Source organism: Urtica dioica, unplaced genomic scaffold, assembly GCF_054948205.1.
Source record: "Urtica dioica subsp. dioica isolate 48M unplaced genomic scaffold, U.dioica_male_clone48M_v1_H2 Urtica_dioica_male_H2_contig_17, whole genome shotgun sequence".
NCBI classification, from domain to species: domain Eukaryota; kingdom Viridiplantae; phylum Streptophyta; class Magnoliopsida; order Rosales; family Urticaceae; genus Urtica; species Urtica dioica.
In genome coordinates, this window is record NW_028297219.1 from 58,552 (window position 1) to 73,368 (window position 14,817).

The 14,817-nt window shown below is 46.2% G+C and overlaps 33 non-coding genes across 33 annotated transcripts; all 33 read left to right on the forward strand.

Annotated features, from left to right (window-relative positions):
* Nucleotides 1-151: 151 nt before the first annotated feature.
* On the forward strand, nt 152-270 carry LOC149376458 (5S ribosomal RNA). The gene has a single exon (XR_016295142.1). It is a non-coding gene; the product is annotated as a 5S ribosomal RNA (ribosomal RNA).
* Nucleotides 271-604: 334 nt separating this feature from the next.
* LOC149376459 (5S ribosomal RNA) lies at nt 605-723 on the forward strand. Its single transcript, XR_016295143.1, has one exon. It is a non-coding gene; the product is annotated as a 5S ribosomal RNA (ribosomal RNA).
* Nucleotides 724-1,057: 334 nt separating this feature from the next.
* LOC149376460 (5S ribosomal RNA) lies at nt 1,058-1,176 on the forward strand. The gene has a single exon (XR_016294892.1). It is a non-coding gene; the product is annotated as a 5S ribosomal RNA (ribosomal RNA).
* Nucleotides 1,177-1,510: 334 nt separating this feature from the next.
* On the forward strand, nt 1,511-1,629 carry LOC149376461 (5S ribosomal RNA). The gene has a single exon (XR_016294894.1). It is a non-coding gene; the product is annotated as a 5S ribosomal RNA (ribosomal RNA).
* Nucleotides 1,630-1,963: 334 nt separating this feature from the next.
* LOC149376462 (5S ribosomal RNA) lies at nt 1,964-2,082 on the forward strand. The gene has a single exon (XR_016294895.1). It is a non-coding gene; the product is annotated as a 5S ribosomal RNA (ribosomal RNA).
* A 334-nt stretch (nt 2,083-2,416) lies between these two features.
* LOC149376463 (5S ribosomal RNA) lies at nt 2,417-2,535 on the forward strand. Its single transcript, XR_016295266.1, has one exon. It is a non-coding gene; the product is annotated as a 5S ribosomal RNA (ribosomal RNA).
* Nucleotides 2,536-2,869: 334 nt separating this feature from the next.
* Nucleotides 2,870-2,988, forward strand: LOC149376464 (5S ribosomal RNA). Its single transcript, XR_016295209.1, has one exon. It is a non-coding gene; the product is annotated as a 5S ribosomal RNA (ribosomal RNA).
* Nucleotides 2,989-3,322: 334 nt separating this feature from the next.
* On the forward strand, nt 3,323-3,441 carry LOC149376465 (5S ribosomal RNA). Its single transcript, XR_016294896.1, has one exon. It is a non-coding gene; the product is annotated as a 5S ribosomal RNA (ribosomal RNA).
* Nucleotides 3,442-3,775: 334 nt separating this feature from the next.
* LOC149376466 (5S ribosomal RNA) lies at nt 3,776-3,894 on the forward strand. The gene has a single exon (XR_016295144.1). It is a non-coding gene; the product is annotated as a 5S ribosomal RNA (ribosomal RNA).
* Nucleotides 3,895-4,228: 334 nt separating this feature from the next.
* LOC149376467 (5S ribosomal RNA) lies at nt 4,229-4,347 on the forward strand. The gene has a single exon (XR_016295210.1). It is a non-coding gene; the product is annotated as a 5S ribosomal RNA (ribosomal RNA).
* A 334-nt stretch (nt 4,348-4,681) lies between these two features.
* On the forward strand, nt 4,682-4,800 carry LOC149376468 (5S ribosomal RNA). The gene has a single exon (XR_016294897.1). It is a non-coding gene; the product is annotated as a 5S ribosomal RNA (ribosomal RNA).
* Nucleotides 4,801-5,134: 334 nt separating this feature from the next.
* LOC149376469 (5S ribosomal RNA) lies at nt 5,135-5,253 on the forward strand. Its single transcript, XR_016295145.1, has one exon. It is a non-coding gene; the product is annotated as a 5S ribosomal RNA (ribosomal RNA).
* Nucleotides 5,254-5,587: 334 nt separating this feature from the next.
* Nucleotides 5,588-5,706, forward strand: LOC149376470 (5S ribosomal RNA). The gene has a single exon (XR_016295146.1). It is a non-coding gene; the product is annotated as a 5S ribosomal RNA (ribosomal RNA).
* A 334-nt stretch (nt 5,707-6,040) lies between these two features.
* LOC149376471 (5S ribosomal RNA) lies at nt 6,041-6,159 on the forward strand. Its single transcript, XR_016294898.1, has one exon. It is a non-coding gene; the product is annotated as a 5S ribosomal RNA (ribosomal RNA).
* Nucleotides 6,160-6,493: 334 nt separating this feature from the next.
* LOC149376472 (5S ribosomal RNA) lies at nt 6,494-6,612 on the forward strand. The gene has a single exon (XR_016295183.1). It is a non-coding gene; the product is annotated as a 5S ribosomal RNA (ribosomal RNA).
* A 334-nt stretch (nt 6,613-6,946) lies between these two features.
* LOC149376473 (5S ribosomal RNA) lies at nt 6,947-7,065 on the forward strand. The gene has a single exon (XR_016294899.1). It is a non-coding gene; the product is annotated as a 5S ribosomal RNA (ribosomal RNA).
* A 334-nt stretch (nt 7,066-7,399) lies between these two features.
* On the forward strand, nt 7,400-7,518 carry LOC149376474 (5S ribosomal RNA). Its single transcript, XR_016295267.1, has one exon. It is a non-coding gene; the product is annotated as a 5S ribosomal RNA (ribosomal RNA).
* A 334-nt stretch (nt 7,519-7,852) lies between these two features.
* On the forward strand, nt 7,853-7,971 carry LOC149376475 (5S ribosomal RNA). Its single transcript, XR_016295147.1, has one exon. It is a non-coding gene; the product is annotated as a 5S ribosomal RNA (ribosomal RNA).
* A 334-nt stretch (nt 7,972-8,305) lies between these two features.
* Nucleotides 8,306-8,424, forward strand: LOC149376476 (5S ribosomal RNA). Its single transcript, XR_016295148.1, has one exon. It is a non-coding gene; the product is annotated as a 5S ribosomal RNA (ribosomal RNA).
* A 334-nt stretch (nt 8,425-8,758) lies between these two features.
* On the forward strand, nt 8,759-8,877 carry LOC149376477 (5S ribosomal RNA). The gene has a single exon (XR_016295149.1). It is a non-coding gene; the product is annotated as a 5S ribosomal RNA (ribosomal RNA).
* Nucleotides 8,878-9,211: 334 nt separating this feature from the next.
* Nucleotides 9,212-9,330, forward strand: LOC149376478 (5S ribosomal RNA). Its single transcript, XR_016295150.1, has one exon. It is a non-coding gene; the product is annotated as a 5S ribosomal RNA (ribosomal RNA).
* Nucleotides 9,331-9,664: 334 nt separating this feature from the next.
* LOC149376479 (5S ribosomal RNA) lies at nt 9,665-9,783 on the forward strand. Its single transcript, XR_016294900.1, has one exon. It is a non-coding gene; the product is annotated as a 5S ribosomal RNA (ribosomal RNA).
* Nucleotides 9,784-10,116: 333 nt separating this feature from the next.
* Nucleotides 10,117-10,235, forward strand: LOC149376480 (5S ribosomal RNA). Its single transcript, XR_016295182.1, has one exon. It is a non-coding gene; the product is annotated as a 5S ribosomal RNA (ribosomal RNA).
* Nucleotides 10,236-10,569: 334 nt separating this feature from the next.
* LOC149376481 (5S ribosomal RNA) lies at nt 10,570-10,688 on the forward strand. The gene has a single exon (XR_016295203.1). It is a non-coding gene; the product is annotated as a 5S ribosomal RNA (ribosomal RNA).
* Nucleotides 10,689-11,022: 334 nt separating this feature from the next.
* LOC149376482 (5S ribosomal RNA) lies at nt 11,023-11,141 on the forward strand. The gene has a single exon (XR_016294901.1). It is a non-coding gene; the product is annotated as a 5S ribosomal RNA (ribosomal RNA).
* A 334-nt stretch (nt 11,142-11,475) lies between these two features.
* LOC149376483 (5S ribosomal RNA) lies at nt 11,476-11,594 on the forward strand. Its single transcript, XR_016294902.1, has one exon. It is a non-coding gene; the product is annotated as a 5S ribosomal RNA (ribosomal RNA).
* Nucleotides 11,595-11,928: 334 nt separating this feature from the next.
* Nucleotides 11,929-12,047, forward strand: LOC149376484 (5S ribosomal RNA). Its single transcript, XR_016295151.1, has one exon. It is a non-coding gene; the product is annotated as a 5S ribosomal RNA (ribosomal RNA).
* A 334-nt stretch (nt 12,048-12,381) lies between these two features.
* Nucleotides 12,382-12,500, forward strand: LOC149376485 (5S ribosomal RNA). The gene has a single exon (XR_016294903.1). It is a non-coding gene; the product is annotated as a 5S ribosomal RNA (ribosomal RNA).
* Nucleotides 12,501-12,834: 334 nt separating this feature from the next.
* LOC149376486 (5S ribosomal RNA) lies at nt 12,835-12,953 on the forward strand. Its single transcript, XR_016295153.1, has one exon. It is a non-coding gene; the product is annotated as a 5S ribosomal RNA (ribosomal RNA).
* Nucleotides 12,954-13,287: 334 nt separating this feature from the next.
* LOC149376487 (5S ribosomal RNA) lies at nt 13,288-13,406 on the forward strand. The gene has a single exon (XR_016295204.1). It is a non-coding gene; the product is annotated as a 5S ribosomal RNA (ribosomal RNA).
* A 334-nt stretch (nt 13,407-13,740) lies between these two features.
* Nucleotides 13,741-13,859, forward strand: LOC149376488 (5S ribosomal RNA). The gene has a single exon (XR_016294905.1). It is a non-coding gene; the product is annotated as a 5S ribosomal RNA (ribosomal RNA).
* Nucleotides 13,860-14,193: 334 nt separating this feature from the next.
* Nucleotides 14,194-14,312, forward strand: LOC149376489 (5S ribosomal RNA). The gene has a single exon (XR_016294906.1). It is a non-coding gene; the product is annotated as a 5S ribosomal RNA (ribosomal RNA).
* Nucleotides 14,313-14,646: 334 nt separating this feature from the next.
* LOC149376490 (5S ribosomal RNA) lies at nt 14,647-14,765 on the forward strand. The gene has a single exon (XR_016294907.1). It is a non-coding gene; the product is annotated as a 5S ribosomal RNA (ribosomal RNA).
* The last annotated feature ends 52 nt before the right edge of the window (nt 14,766-14,817 follow it).

Genomic DNA, 14,817 nt, shown 5'->3' on the forward strand with positions numbered 1-14,817 from the left:
CACTCTTCCGAAACCGTCCCAACGCGAAGATCGCGAAAAGTTATTAGGAATTCATATATTTTATGTGATTTTTGGTGCACCGAAGACGTAGTTATTGCTTTTGGGAGTCGCGGCGTTGATTCTTATATAGATAATGCGCGCTAATGCTTGCGGATGCGATCATACCAGCACTAATGCACCGGATCTCATCAGAACTCCGAAGTTAAGCGTGCTTGGGCGAGAGTAGTACTAGGATGGGTGACCTCCTGGGAAGTCCTCGTGTTGCATCCCTCTTTTTTTGCGAATTATTTTTTTCGGAGGCCGAAACGATGGAATTTCACCAAAAATCGCTCCGAGTCTTGTTCAAATGCCCGTTTACGCTTACAATTCACCGGTGAAAGTCGAAATTCCGGACCGAGGGCGAAATTTACGATTTTACCCTTCCCCCGTTCACCTTGTCGGAATTTCGCCGATCACTCTTCCGAATCCGTCCCAACGCGAAGATCGCGAAAAGTTATTAGGAATTCATATATTTTATGTGATTTTTGGTGCACCGAAGACGTAGTTATTGCTTTTGGGAGTCGCGGCGTTGATTCTTATATAGATAATGCGCGCTAATGCTTGCGGATGCGATCATACCAGCACTAATGCACCGGATCTCATCAGAACTCCGAAGTTAAGCGTGCTTGGGCGAGAGTAGTACTAGGATGGGTGACCTCCTGGGAAGTCCTCGTGTTGCATCCCTCTTTTTTTGCGAATTATTTTTTTCGGAGGCCGAAACGATGGAATTTCACCAAAAATCGCTCCGAGTCTTGTTCAAATGCCCGTTTACGCTTACAATTCACCGGTGAAAGTCGAAATTCCGGACCGAGGGCGAAATTTACGATTTTACCCTTCCCCCGTTTACCTTGTCGGAATTTCGCCGATCACTCTTCCGAAACCGTCCCAACGCGAAGATCGCGAAAAGTTATTAAGAATTCATATATTTTATGTGATTTTTGGTGCACCGAAGACGTAGTTATGGCTTTTGGGAGTCGCGGCGTTGATTCTTATATAGATAATGCGCGCTAATGCTTGCGGATGCGATCATACCAGCACTAATGCACCGGATCCCATCAGAACTCCGAAGTTAAGCGTGCTTGGGCGAGAGTAGTACTAGGATGGGTGACCTCCTGGGAAGTCCTCGTGTTGCATCCCTCTTTTTTTGCGAATTATTTTTTTAGGAGGCCGAAACGATGGAATTTCACCAAAAATCGCTCCGAGTCTTGTTGAAATGCCCGTTTACGCTTACAATTCACCGGTGAAAGTCGAAATTCCGGACCGAGGGCGAAATTTACGATTTTACAATTCCCCCGTTCACCTTGTCGAAATTTCGCCGATCACTCTTGCGAAACCGTCCCAACGCGAAGATCGCGAAAAGTTATTAGGAATTCATATATTTTATGTGATTTTTGGTGCACCGAAGACGTAGTTATGGCTTTTGGGAGTCGCGGCGTTGATTCTTATATAGATAATGCGCGCTAATGCTTGCGGATGCGATCATACCAGCACTAATGCACCGGATCCCATCAGAACTCCGAAGTTAAGCGTGCTTGGGCGAGAGTAGTACTAGGATGGGTGACCTCCTGGGAAGTCCTCGTGTTGCATCCCTCTTTTTTTGCGAATTATTTTTTTCGGAGGCCGAAACGATGGAATTTCACCAAAAATCGCTCCGAGTCTTGTTCAAATGCCCGTTTACGCTTACAATTCACCGGTGAAAGTCGAAATTCCGGACCGAGGGCGAAATTTACGATTTTACCCTTCCCCCGTTCACCTTGTCGGAATTTCGCCGATCACTCTTGCGAAACCGTCCCAACGCGAAGATCGCGAAAAGTTATTAGGAATTCATATATTTTATGTGATTTTTGGTGCACCGAAGACGTAGTTATGGCTTTTGGGAGTCGCGGCGTTGATTCTTATATAGATAATGCGCGCTAATGCTTGCGGATGCGATCATACCAGCACTAATGCACCGGATCCCATCAGAACTCCGAAGTTAAGCGTGCTTGGGCGAGAGTAGTACTAGGATGGGTGACCTCCTGGGAAGTCCTCGTGTTGCATCCCTCTTTTTTTGCGAATTATTTTTTTCGGAGGCCGAAACGATGGAATTTCACCAAAAATCGCTCCGAGTCTTGTTCAAATGCCCGTTTACGCTTACAATTCACCGGTGAAAGTCGAAATTCCGGACCGAGGGCGAAATTTACGATTTTACCCTTCCCCCGTTCACCTTGTCGGAATTTCGCCGATCACTCTTCCGAAACCGTCCCAACGCAAAGATCGCGAAAAGTTATTAGGAATTCATATATTTTATGTGATTTTTGGTGCACCGAAGACGTAGTTATGGCTTTTGGGAGTCGCGGCGTTGATTCTTATATAGATAATGCGCGCTAATGCTTGCGGATGCGATCATACCAGCACTAATGCACCGGATCCCATCAGAACTCCGAAGTTAAGCGTGCTTGGGCGAGAGTAGCACTAGGATGGGTGACCTCCTGGGAAGTCCTCGTGTTGCATCCCTCTTTTTTTGCGAATTATTTTTTTCGGATGCCGAAACGATGGAATTTCACCAAAAATCGCTCCGAGTCTTGTTCAAATGCCCGTTTACGCTTACAATTCACCGGTGAAAGTCGAAATTCCGGACCGAGGGCGAAATTTACGATTTTACCCTTCCCCCGTTCACCTTGTCGGAATTTCGCCGATCACTCTTGCGAAACCGTCCCAACGCGAAGATCGCGAAAAGTTATTAGGAATTCATATATTTTATGTGATTTTTGGTGCACCGAAGACGTAGTTATGGCTTTTGGGAGTCGCGGCGTTGATTCTTATATAGATAATGCGCGCTAATGCTTGCGGATGCGATCATACCAGCACTAATGCACCGGATCCTATCAGAACTCCGAAGTTAAGCGTGCTTGGGCGAGAGTAGTACTAGGATGGGTGACCTCCTGGGAAGTCCTCGTGTTGCATCCCTCTTTTTTTGCGAATTATTTTTTTCGGAGGCCGAAACGATGGAATTTCACCAAAAATCGCTCCGAGTCTTGTTCAAATGCCCGTTTACGCTTACAATTCACCGGTGAAAGTCGAAATTCCGGACCGAGGGCGAAATTTACGATTTTACCCTTCCCCCGTTCACCTTGTCGGAATTTCGCCGATCACTCTTCCGAAACCGTCCCAACGCGAAGATCGCGAAAAGTTATTAAGAATTCATATATTTTATGTGATTTTTGGTGCACCGAAGACGTAGTTATGGCTTTTGGGAGTCGCGGCGTTGATTCTTATATAGATAATGCGCGCTAATGCTTGCGGATGCGATCATACCAGCACTAATGCACCGGATCCCATCAGAACTCCGAAGTTAAGCGTGCTTGGGCGAGAGTAGTACTAGGATGGGTGACCTCCTGGGAAGTCCTCGTGTTGCATCCCTCTTTTTTTGCGAATTATTTTTTTAGGAGGCCGAAACGATGGAATTTCACCAAAAATCGCTCCGAGTCTTGTTGAAATGCCCGTTTACGCTTACAATTCACCGGTGAAAGTCGAAATTCCGGACCGAGGGCGAAATTTACGATTTTACAATTCCCCCGTTCACCTTGTCGAAATTTCGCCGATCACTCTTGCGAAACCGTCCCAACGCGAAGATCGCGAAAAGTTATTAGGAATTCATATATTTTATGTGATTTTTGGTGCACCGAAGACGTAGTTATGGCTTTTGGGAGTCGCGGCGTTGATTCTTATATAGATAATGCGCGCTAATGCTTGCGGATGCGATCATACCAGCACTAATGCACCGGATCTCATCAGAACTCCGAAGTTAAGCGTGCTTGGGCGAGAGTAGTACTAGGATGGGTGACCTCCTGGGAAGTCCTCGTGTTGCATCCCTCTTTTTTTGCGAATTATTTTTTTCGGAGGCCGAAACGATGGAATTTCACCAAAAATCGCTCCGAGTCTTGTTCAAATGCCCGTTTACGCTTACAATTCACCGGTGAAAGTCGAAATTCCGGACCGAGGGCGAAATTTACGATTTTACCCTTCCCACGTTCACCTTGTCGGAATTTCGCCGATCACTCTTCCGAAACCGTCCCAACGCGAAGATCGCGAAAAGTTATTAGGAATTCATATATTTTATGTGATTTTTGGTGCACCGAAGACGTAGTTATTGCTTTTGGGAGTCGCGGCGTTGATTCTTATATAGATAATGCGCGCTAATACTTGCGGATGCGATCATACCAGCACTAATGCACCGGATCCTATCAGAACTCCGAAGTTAAGCGTGCTTGGGCGAGAGTAGTACTAGGATGGGTGACCTCCTGGGAAGTCCTCGTGTTGCATCCCTCTTTTTTTGCGAATTATTTTTTTCGGAGGCCGAAACGATGGAATTTCACCAAAAATCGCTCCGAGTCTTGTTCAAATGCCCGTTTACGCTTACAATTCACCGGTGAAAGTCGAAATTCCGGACCGAGGGCGAAATTTACGATTTTACCCTTCCCCCGTTCACCTTGTCGGAATTTCGCCGATCACTCTTCCGAAACCGTCCCAACGCGAAGATCGCGAAAAGTTATTAAGAATTCATATATTTTATGTGATTTTTGGTGCACCGAAGACGTAGTTATGGCTTTTGGGAGTCGCGGCGTTGATTCTTATATAGATAATGCGCGCTAATGCTTGCGGATGCGATCATACCAGCACTAATGCACCGGATCCCATCAGAACTCCGAAGTTAAGCGTGCTTGGGCGAGAGTAGTACTAGGATGGGTGACCTCCTGGGAAGTCCTCGTGTTGCATCCCTCTTTTTTTGCGAATTATTTTTTTAGGAGGCCGAAACGATGGAATTTCACCAAAAATCGCTCCGAGTCTTGTTGAAATGCCCGTTTACGCTTACAATTCACCGGTGAAAGTCGAAATTCCGGACCGAGGGCGAAATTTACGATTTTACAATTCCCCCGTTCACCTTGTCGAAATTTCGCCGATCACTCTTGCGAAACCGTCCCAACGCGAAGATCGCGAAAAGTTATTAGGAATTCATATATTTTATGTGATTTTTGGTGCACCGAAGACGTAGTTATGGCTTTTGGGAGTCGCGGCGTTGATTCTTATATAGATAATGCGCGCTAATGCTTGCGGATGCGATCATACCAGCACTAATGCACCGGATCTCATCAGAACTCCGAAGTTAAGCGTGCTTGGGCGAGAGTAGTACTAGGATGGGTGACCTCCTGGGAAGTCCTCGTGTTGCATCCCTCTTTTTTTGCGAATTATTTTTTTCGGAGGCCGAAACGATGGAATTTCACCAAAAATCGCTCCGAGTCTTGTTCAAATGCCCGTTTACGCTTACAATTCACCGGTGAAAGTCGAAATTCCGGACCGAGGGCGAAATTTACGATTTTACCCTTCCCACGTTCACCTTGTCGGAATTTCGCCGATCACTCTTCCGAAACCGTCCCAACGCGAAGATCGCGAAAAGTTATTAGGAATTCATATATTTTATGTGATTTTTGGTGCACCGAAGACGTAGTTATTGCTTTTGGGAGTCGCGGCGTTGATTCTTATATAGATAATGCGCGCTAATGCTTGCGGATGCGATCATACCAGCACTAATGCACCGGATCTCATCAGAACTCCGAAGTTAAGCGTGCTTGGGCGAGAGTAGTACTAGGATGGGTGACCTCCTGGGAAGTCCTCGTGTTGCATCCCTCTTTTTTTGCGAATTATTTTTTTCGGAGGCCGAAACGATGGAATTTCACCAAAAATCGCTCCGAGTCTTGTTCAAATGCCCGTTTACGCTTACAATTCACCGGTGAAAGTCGAAATTCCGGACCGAGGGCGAAATTTACGATTTTACCCTTCCCCCGTTCACCTTGTCGGAATTTCGCCGATCACTCTTCCGAAACCGTCCCAACGCGAAGATCGCGAAAAGTTATTAAGAATTCATATATTTTATGTGATTTTTGGTGCACCGAAGACGTAGTTATGGCTTTTGGGAGTCGCGGCGTTGATTCTTATATAGATAATGCGCGCTAATGCTTGCGGATGCGATCATACCAGCACTAATGCACCGGATCCCATCAGAACTCCGAAGTTAAGCGTGCTTGGGCGAGAGTAGTACTAGGATGGGTGACCTCCTGGGAAGTCCTCGTGTTGCATCCCTCTTTTTTTGCGAATTATTTTTTTAGGAGGCCGAAACGATGGAATTTCACCAAAAATCGCTCCGAGTCTTGTTGAAATGCCCGTTTACGCTTACAATTCACCGGTGAAAGTCGAAATTCCGGACCGAGGGCGAAATTTACGATTTTACAATTCCCCCGTTCACCTTGTCGAAATTTCGCCGATCACTCTTGCGAAACCGTCCCAACGCGAAGATCGCGAAAAGTTATTAGGAATTCATATATTTTATGTGATTTTTGGTGCACCGAAGACGTAGTTATGGCTTTTGGGAGTCGCGGCGTTGATTCTTATATAGATAATGCGCGCTAATGCTTGCGGATGCGATCATACCAGCACTAATGCACTGGATCCCATCAGAACTCCGAAGTTAAGCGTGCTTGGGCGAGAGTAGTACTAGGATGGGTGACCTCCTGGGAAGTCCTCGTGTTGCATCCCTCTTTTTTTGCGAATTATTTTTTTCGGAGGCCGAAACGATGGAATTTCACCAAAAATCGCTCCGAGTCTTGTTCAAATGCCCGTTTACGCTTACAATTCACCGGTGAAAGTCGAAATTCCGGACCGAGGGCGAAATTTACGATTTTACCCTTCCCCCGTTCACCTTGTCGGAATTTCGCCGATCACTCTTGCGAAACCGTCCCAACGCGAAGATCGCGAAAAGTTATTAGGAATTCATATATTTTATGTGATTTTTGGTGCACCGAAGACGTAGTTATGGCTTTTGGGAGTCGCGGCGTTGATTCTTATATAGATAATGCGCGCTAATGCTTGCGGATGCGATCATACCAGCACTAATGCACCGGATCCCATCAGAACTCCGAAGTTAAGCGTGCTTGGGCGAGAGTAGTACTAGGATGGGTGACCTCCTGGGAAGTCCTCGTGTTGCATCCCTCTTTTTTTGCGAATTATTTTTTTCGGAGGCCGAAACGATGGAATTTCACCAAAAATCGCTCCGAGTCTTGTTCAAATGCCCGTTTACGCTTACAATTCACCGGTGAAAGTCGAAATTCCGGACCGAGGGCGAAATTTACGATTTTACCCTTCCCCCGTTCACCTTGTCGGAATTTCGCCGATCACTCTTCCGAAACCGTCCCAACGCAAAGATCGCGAAAAGTTATTAGGAATTCATATATTTTATGTGATTTTTGGTGCACCGAAGACGTAGTTATGGCTTTTGGGAGTCGCGGCGTTGATTCTTATATAGATAATGCGCGCTAATGCTTGCGGATGCGATCATACCAGCACTAATGCACCGGATCCCATCAGAACTCCGAAGTTAAGCGTGCTTGGGCGAGAGTAGCACTAGGATGGGTGACCTCCTGGGAAGTCCTCGTGTTGCATCCCTCTTTTTTTGCGAATTATTTTTTTCGGATGCCGAAACGATGGAATTTCACCAAAAATCGCTCCGAGTCTTGTTCAAATGCCCGTTTACGCTTACAATTCACCGGTGAAAGTCGAAATTCCGGACCGAGGGCGAAATTTACGATTTTACCCTTCCCCCGTTCACCTTGTCGGAATTTCGCCGATCACTCTTCCGAAACCGTCCCAACGCGAAGATCGCGAAAAGTTATTAGGAATTCATATATTTTATGTGATTTTTGGTGCACCGAAGACGTAGTTATGGCTTTTGGGAGTCGCGGCGTTGATTCTTATATAGATAATGCGCGCTAATGCTTGCGGATGCGATCATACCAGCACTAATGCACCGGATCTCATCAGAACTCCGAAGTTAAGCGTGCTTGGGCGAGAGTAGTACTAGGATGGGTGACCTCCTGGGAAGTCCTCGTGTTGCATCCCTCTTTTTTTGCGAATTATTTTTTTCGGAGGCCGAAACGATGGAATTTCACCAAAAATAGCTCCGAGTCTTGTTCAAATGCCCGTTTACGCTTACAATTCACCGGTGAAAGTCGAAATTCCGGACCGAGGACGAAATTTACAATTTTACAATTCCCCCGTTCACCTTGTCGAAATTTCGCCGATCACTCTTGCGAAACCGTCCCAACGCGAAGATCGCGAAAAGTTATTAGGAATTCATATATTTTATGTGATTTTTGGTGCACCGAAGACGTAGTTATGGCTTTTGGGAGTCGCGGCGTTGATTCTTATATAGATAATGCGCGCTAATGCTTGCGGATGCGATCATACCAGCACTAATGCACCGGATCTCATCAGAACTCCGAAGTTAAGCGTGCTTGGGCGAGAGTAGTACTAGGATGGGTGACCTCCTGGGAAGTCCTCGTGTTGCATCCCTCTTTTTTTGCGAATTATTTTTTTCGGAGGCCGAAACGATGGAATTTCACCAAAAATCGCTCCGAGTCTTGTTCAAATGCCCGTTTACGCTTACAATTCACCGGTGAAAGTCGAAATTCCGGACCGAGGGCGAAATTTACGATTTTACCCTTCCCCCGTTCACCTTGTCGGAATTTCGCCGATCACTCTTCCGAAACCGTCCCAACGCGAAGATCGCGAAAAGTTATTAGGAATTCATATATTTTATGTGATTTTTGGTGCACCGAAGACGTAGTTATGGCTTTTGGGAGTCGCGGCGTTGATTCTTATATAGATAATGCGCGCTAATGCTTGCGGATGCGATCATACCAGCACTAATGCACCGGATCTCATCAGAACTCCGAAGTTAAGCGTGCTTGGGCGAGAGTAGTACTAGGATGGGTGACCTCCTGGGAAGTCCTCGTGTTGCATCCCTCTTTTTTTGCGAATTATTTTTTTCGGAGGCCGAAACGATGGAATTTCACCAAAAATAGCTCCGAGTCTTGTTCAAATGCCCGTTTACGCTTACAATTCACCGGTGAAAGTCGAAATTCCGGACCGAGGACGAAATTTACAATTTTACAATTCCCCCGTTCACCTTGTCGAAATTTCGCCGATCACTCTTGCGAAACCGTCCCAACGCGAAGATCGCGAAAAGTTATTAGGAATTCATATATTTTATGTGATTTTTGGTGCACCGAAGACGTAGTTATGGCTTTTGGGAGTCGCGGCGTTGATTCTTATATAGATAATGCGCGCTAATGCTTGCGGATGCGATCATACCAGCACTAATGCACCGGATCTCATCAGAACTCCGAAGTTAAGCGTGCTTGGGCGAGAGTAGTACTAGGATGGGTGACCTCCTGGGAAGTCCTCGTGTTGCATCCCTCTTTTTTTGCGAATTATTTTTTTCGGAGGCCGAAACGATGGAATTTCACCAAAAATCGCTCCGAGTCTTGTTCAAATGCCCGTTTACGCTTACAATTCACCGGTGAAAGTCGAAATTCCGGACCGAGGGCGAAATTTACGATTTTACCCTTCCCCCGTTCACCTTGTCGGAATTTCGCCGATCACTCTTCCGAAACCGTCCCAACGCAAAGATCGCGAAAAGTTATTAGGAATTCATATATTTTATGTGATTTTTGGTGCACCGAAGACGTAGTTATGGCTTTTGGGAGTCGCGGCGTTGATTCTTATATAGATAATGCGCGCTAATGCTTGCGGATGCGATCATACCAGCACTAATGCACCGGATCCCATCAGAACTCCGAAGTTAAGCGTGCTTGGGCGAGAGTAGTACTAGGATGGGTGACCTCCTGGGAAGTCCTCGTGTTGCATCCCTCTTTTTTTGCGAATTATTTTTTTCGGATGCCGAAACGATGGAATTTCACCAAAAATCGCTCCGAGTCTTGTTCAAATGCCCGTTTACGCTTACAATTCACCGGTGAAAGTCGAAATTCCGGACCGAGGGCGAAATTTACGATTTTACCCTTCCCCCGTTCACCTTGTCGGAATTTCGCCGATCACTCTTCCGAAACCGTCCCAACGCGAAGATCGCGAAAAGTTATTAGGAATTCATATATTTTATGTGATTTTTGGTGCACCGAAGACGTAGTTATGGTTTTGGGAGTCGCGGCGTTGATTCTTATATAGATAATGCGCGCTAATGCTTGCGGATGCGATCATACCAGCACTAATGCACCGGATCACATCAGAACTCCGAAGTTAAGCGTGCTTGGGCGAGAGTAGTACTAGGATGGGTGACCTCCTGGGAAGTCCTCGTGTTGCATCCCTCTTTTTTTGCGAATTATTTTTTTCGGAGGCCGAAACGATGGAATTTCACCAAAAATAGCTCCGAGTCTTGTTCAAATGCCCGTTTACGCTTACAATTCACCGGTGAAAGTCGAAATTCCGGATCGAGGACGAAATTTACAATTTTACAATTCCCCCGTTCACCTTGTCGAAATTTCGCCGATCACTCTTGCGAAACCGTCCCAACGCGAAGATCGCGAAAAGTTATTAGGAATTCATATATTTTATGTGATTTTTGGTGCACCGAAGACGTAGTTATGGCTTTTGGGAGTCGCGGCGTTGATTCTTATATAGATAATGCGCGCTAATGCTTGCGGATGCGATCATACCAGCACTAATGCACCGGATCTCATCAGAACTCCGAAGTTAAGCGTGTTTGGGCGAGAGTAGTACTAGGATGGGTGACCTCCTGGGAAGTCCTCGTGTTGCATCCCTCTTTTTTTGCGAATTATTTTTTTCGGAGGCCGAAACGATGGAATTTCACCAAAAATCGTTCCGAGTCTTGTTCAAATGCCCGTTTACGCTTACAATTCACCGGTGAAAGTCGAAATTCCGGACCGAGGGCGAAATTTACGATTTTACCCTTCCCCCGTTCACCTTGTCGGAATTTCGCCGATCACTCTTCCGAAACTGTCCCAACGCGAAGATCGCGAAAAGTTATTAGGAATTCATATATTTTATGGGATTTTTGGTGCACCGAAGACGTAGTTATGGCTTTTGGGAGTCGCGGCGTTGATTCTTATATAGATAATGCGCGCTAATGCTTGCGGATGCGATCATACCAGCACTAATGCACCGGATCCCATCAGAACTCCGAAGTTAAGCGTGCTTGGGCGAGAGTAGTACTAGGATGGGTGACCTCCTGGGAAGTCCTCGTGTTGCATCCCTCTTTTTTTGCGAATTATTTTTTTCGGAGGCCGAAACGATGGAATTTCACCAAAAATCGCTCCGAGTCATGTTCAAATGCCCGTTTACGCTTACAATTCACCGGTGAAAGTCGAAATTCCGGACCGAGGGCGAAATTTACGATTTTACCCTTCCCCCGTTCACCTTGTCGGAATTTCGCCGATCACTCTTCCGAAACCGTCCCAACGCGAAGATCGCGAAAAGTTATTAGGAATTCATATATTTCATGTGATTTTTGGTGCACCGAAGACGTAGTTATGGCTTTTCGGAGTCGCGGCGTTGATTCTTATATAGATAATGCGCGCTAATGCTTGCGGATGCGATCATACCAGCACTAATGCACCGGATCCCATCAGAACTCCGAAGTTAAGCGTGCTTGGGCGAGAGTAGTACTAGGATGGGTGACCTCCTGGGAAGTCCTCGTGTTGCATCCCTCTTTTTTTGCGAATTATTTTTTTCGGAGGCCGAAACGATGGAATTTCACCAAAAATCGCTCCGAGTCTTGTTCAAATGCCCGTTTACGCTTACAATTCACCGGTGAACGTCGAAATTCCGGACCGAGGGCGAAATTTACGATTTTACCCTTCCCCCGTTCACCTTGTCGGAATTTCGCCGATCACTCTTCCGAATCCGTCCCAACGCGAAGATCGCGAAAAGTTATTAGGAATTCATATATTTTACGTGATTTTTGGTGCACCGAAGACGTAGTTATGGCTTTTGGGAGTCGCGGCGTTGATTCTTATATAGATAATGCGCGCTAATGCTTGCGGATGCGATCATACCAGCACTAATGCACCGGATCTCATCAGAACTCCGAAGTTAAGCGTGCTTGGGCGAGAGTAGTACTAGGATGGGTGACCTCCTGGGAAGTCCTCGTGTTGCATCCCTCTTTTTTTGCGAATTATTTTTTTCGGAGGCCGAAACGATGGAATTTCACCAAAAATCGCTCCGAGTCTTGTTCAAATGCCCGTTTACGCTTACAATTCACCGGTGAAAGTCGAAATTCCGGACCGAGGGCGAAATTTACGATTTTACCCTTCCCCCGTTCACCTTGTCGGAATTTCGCCGATCACTCTTCCGAAACCGTCCCAACGCAAAGATCGCGAAAAGTTATTAGGAATTCATATATTTTATGTGATTTTTGGTGCACCGAAGACGTAGTTATGGCTTTTGGGAGTCGCGGCGTTGATTCTTATATAGATAATGCGCGCTAATGCTTGCGGATGCGATCATACCAGCACTAATGCACCGGATCCCATCAGAACTCCGAAGTTAAGCGTGCTTGGGCGAGAGTAGTACTAGGATGGGTGACCTCCTGGGAAGTCCTCGTGTTGCATCCCTCTTTTTTTGCGAATTATTTTTTTCGGATGCCGAAACGATGGAATTTCACCAAAAATCGCTCCGAGTCTTGTTCAAATGCCCGTTTACGCTTACAATTCACCGGTGAAAGTCGAAATTCCGGACCGAGGGCGAAATTTACGATTTTACCCTTCCCCCGTTCACCTTGTCGGAATTTCGCCGATCACTCTTCCGAAACCGTCCCAACGCGAAGATCGCGAAAAGTTATTAGGAATTCATATATTTTATGTGATTTTTGGTGCACCGAAGACGTAGTTATGGCTTTTGGGAGTCGCGGCGTTGATTCTTATATAGATAATGCGCGCTAATGCTTGCGGATGCGATCATACCAGCACTAATGCACCGGATCTCATCAGAACTCCGAAGTTAAGCGTGCTTGGGCGAGAGTAGTACTAGGATGGGTGACCTCCTGGGAAGTCCTCGTGTTGCATCCCTCTTTTTTTGCGAATTATTTTTTTCGGAGGCCGAAACGATGGAATTTCACCAAAAATAGCTCCGAGTCTTGTTCAAATGCCCGTTTACGCTTACAATTCACCGGTGAAAGTCGAAATTCCGGATCGAGGACGAAATTTACAATTTTACAATTCCCCCGTTCACCTTGTCGAAATTTCGCCGATCACTCTTGCGAAACCGTCCCAACGCGAAGATCGCGAAAAGTTATTAGGAATTCATATATTTTATGTGATTTTTGGTGCACCGAAGACGTAGTTATGGCTTTTGGGAGTCGCGGCGTTGATTCTTATATAGATAATGCGCGCTAATGCTTGCGGATGCGATCATACCAGCACTAATGCACCGGATCTCATCAGAACTCCGAAGTTAAGCGTGTTTGGGCGAGAGTAGTACTAGGATGGGTGACCTCCTGGGAAGTCCTCGTGTTGCATCCCTCTTTTTTTGCGAATTATTTTTTTCGGAGGCCGAAACGATGGAATTTCACCAAAAATCGTTCCGAGTCTTGTTCAAATGCCCGTTTACGCTTACAATTCACCGGTGAAAGTCGAAATTCCGGACCGAGGGCGAAATTTACGATTTTACCCTTCCCCCGTTCACCTTGTCGGAATTTCGCCGATCACTCTTCCGAAACCGTCCCAACGCGAAGATCGCGAAAAGTTATTAGGAATTCATATATTTTATGTGATTTTTGGTGCACCGAAGACGTAGTTATGGCTTTTGGGAGTCGCGGCGTTGATTCTTATATAGATAATGCGCGCTAATGCTTGCGGATGCGATCATACCAGCACTAATGCACCGGATCCCATCAGAACTCCGAAGTTAAGCGTGCTTGGGCGAGAGTAGTACTAGGATGGGTGACCTCCTGGGAAGTCCTCGTGTTGCATCCCTCTTTTTTTGCGAATTATTTTTTTCGGAGGCCGAAACGATGGAATTTCACCAAAAATCGCTCCGAGTCTTGTTCAAATGCCCGTTTACGCTTACAATTCACCGGTGAAAGTCGAAATTCTGGACCGAGGGCGAAATTTACGATTTTACAATTCCCCCGTTCACCTTGTCGGAATTTCGCCGATCACTCTTCCGAAACCGTCCCAACGCGAAGATCGCGAAAAGTTATTAGGAATTCATATATTTTATGTGATTTTTGGTGCACCGAAGACGTAGTTATGGCTTTTGGGAGTCGCGGCGTTGATTCTTATATAGATAATGCGCGCTAATGCTTGCGGATGCGATCATACCAGCACTAATGCACCGGATCCCATCAGAACTCCGAAGTTAAGCGTGCTTGGGCGAGAGTAGTACTAGGATGGGTGACCTCCTGGGAAGTCCTCGTGTTGCATCCCTCTTTTTTTGCGAATTATTTTTTTCGGAGGCCGAAACGATGGAATTTCACCAAAAATCGCTCCGAGTCTTGTTCAAATGCCCGTTTACGCTTACAATTCACCGGTGAAAGTCGAAATTCTGGACCGAGGGCGAAATTTACGATTTTACAATTCCCCCGTTCACCTTGTCGGAATTTCGCCGATCACTCTTCCGAAACCGTCCCAACGCGAAGATCGCGAAAAGTTATTAGGAATTCATATATTTTATGTGATTTTTGGTGCACCGAAGACGTAGTTATGGCTTTTGGGAGTCGCGGCGTTGATTCTTATATAGATAATGCGCGCTAATGCTTGCGGATGCGATCATACCAGCACTAATGCACCGGATCCCATCAGAACTCCGAAGTTAAGCGTGCTTGGGCGAGAGTAGTACTAGGATGGGTGACCTCCTGGGAAGTCCTCGTGTTGCATCCCTCTTTTTTTGCGAATTATTTTTTTCGGAGGCCGAAACGATGGAATTTCACCA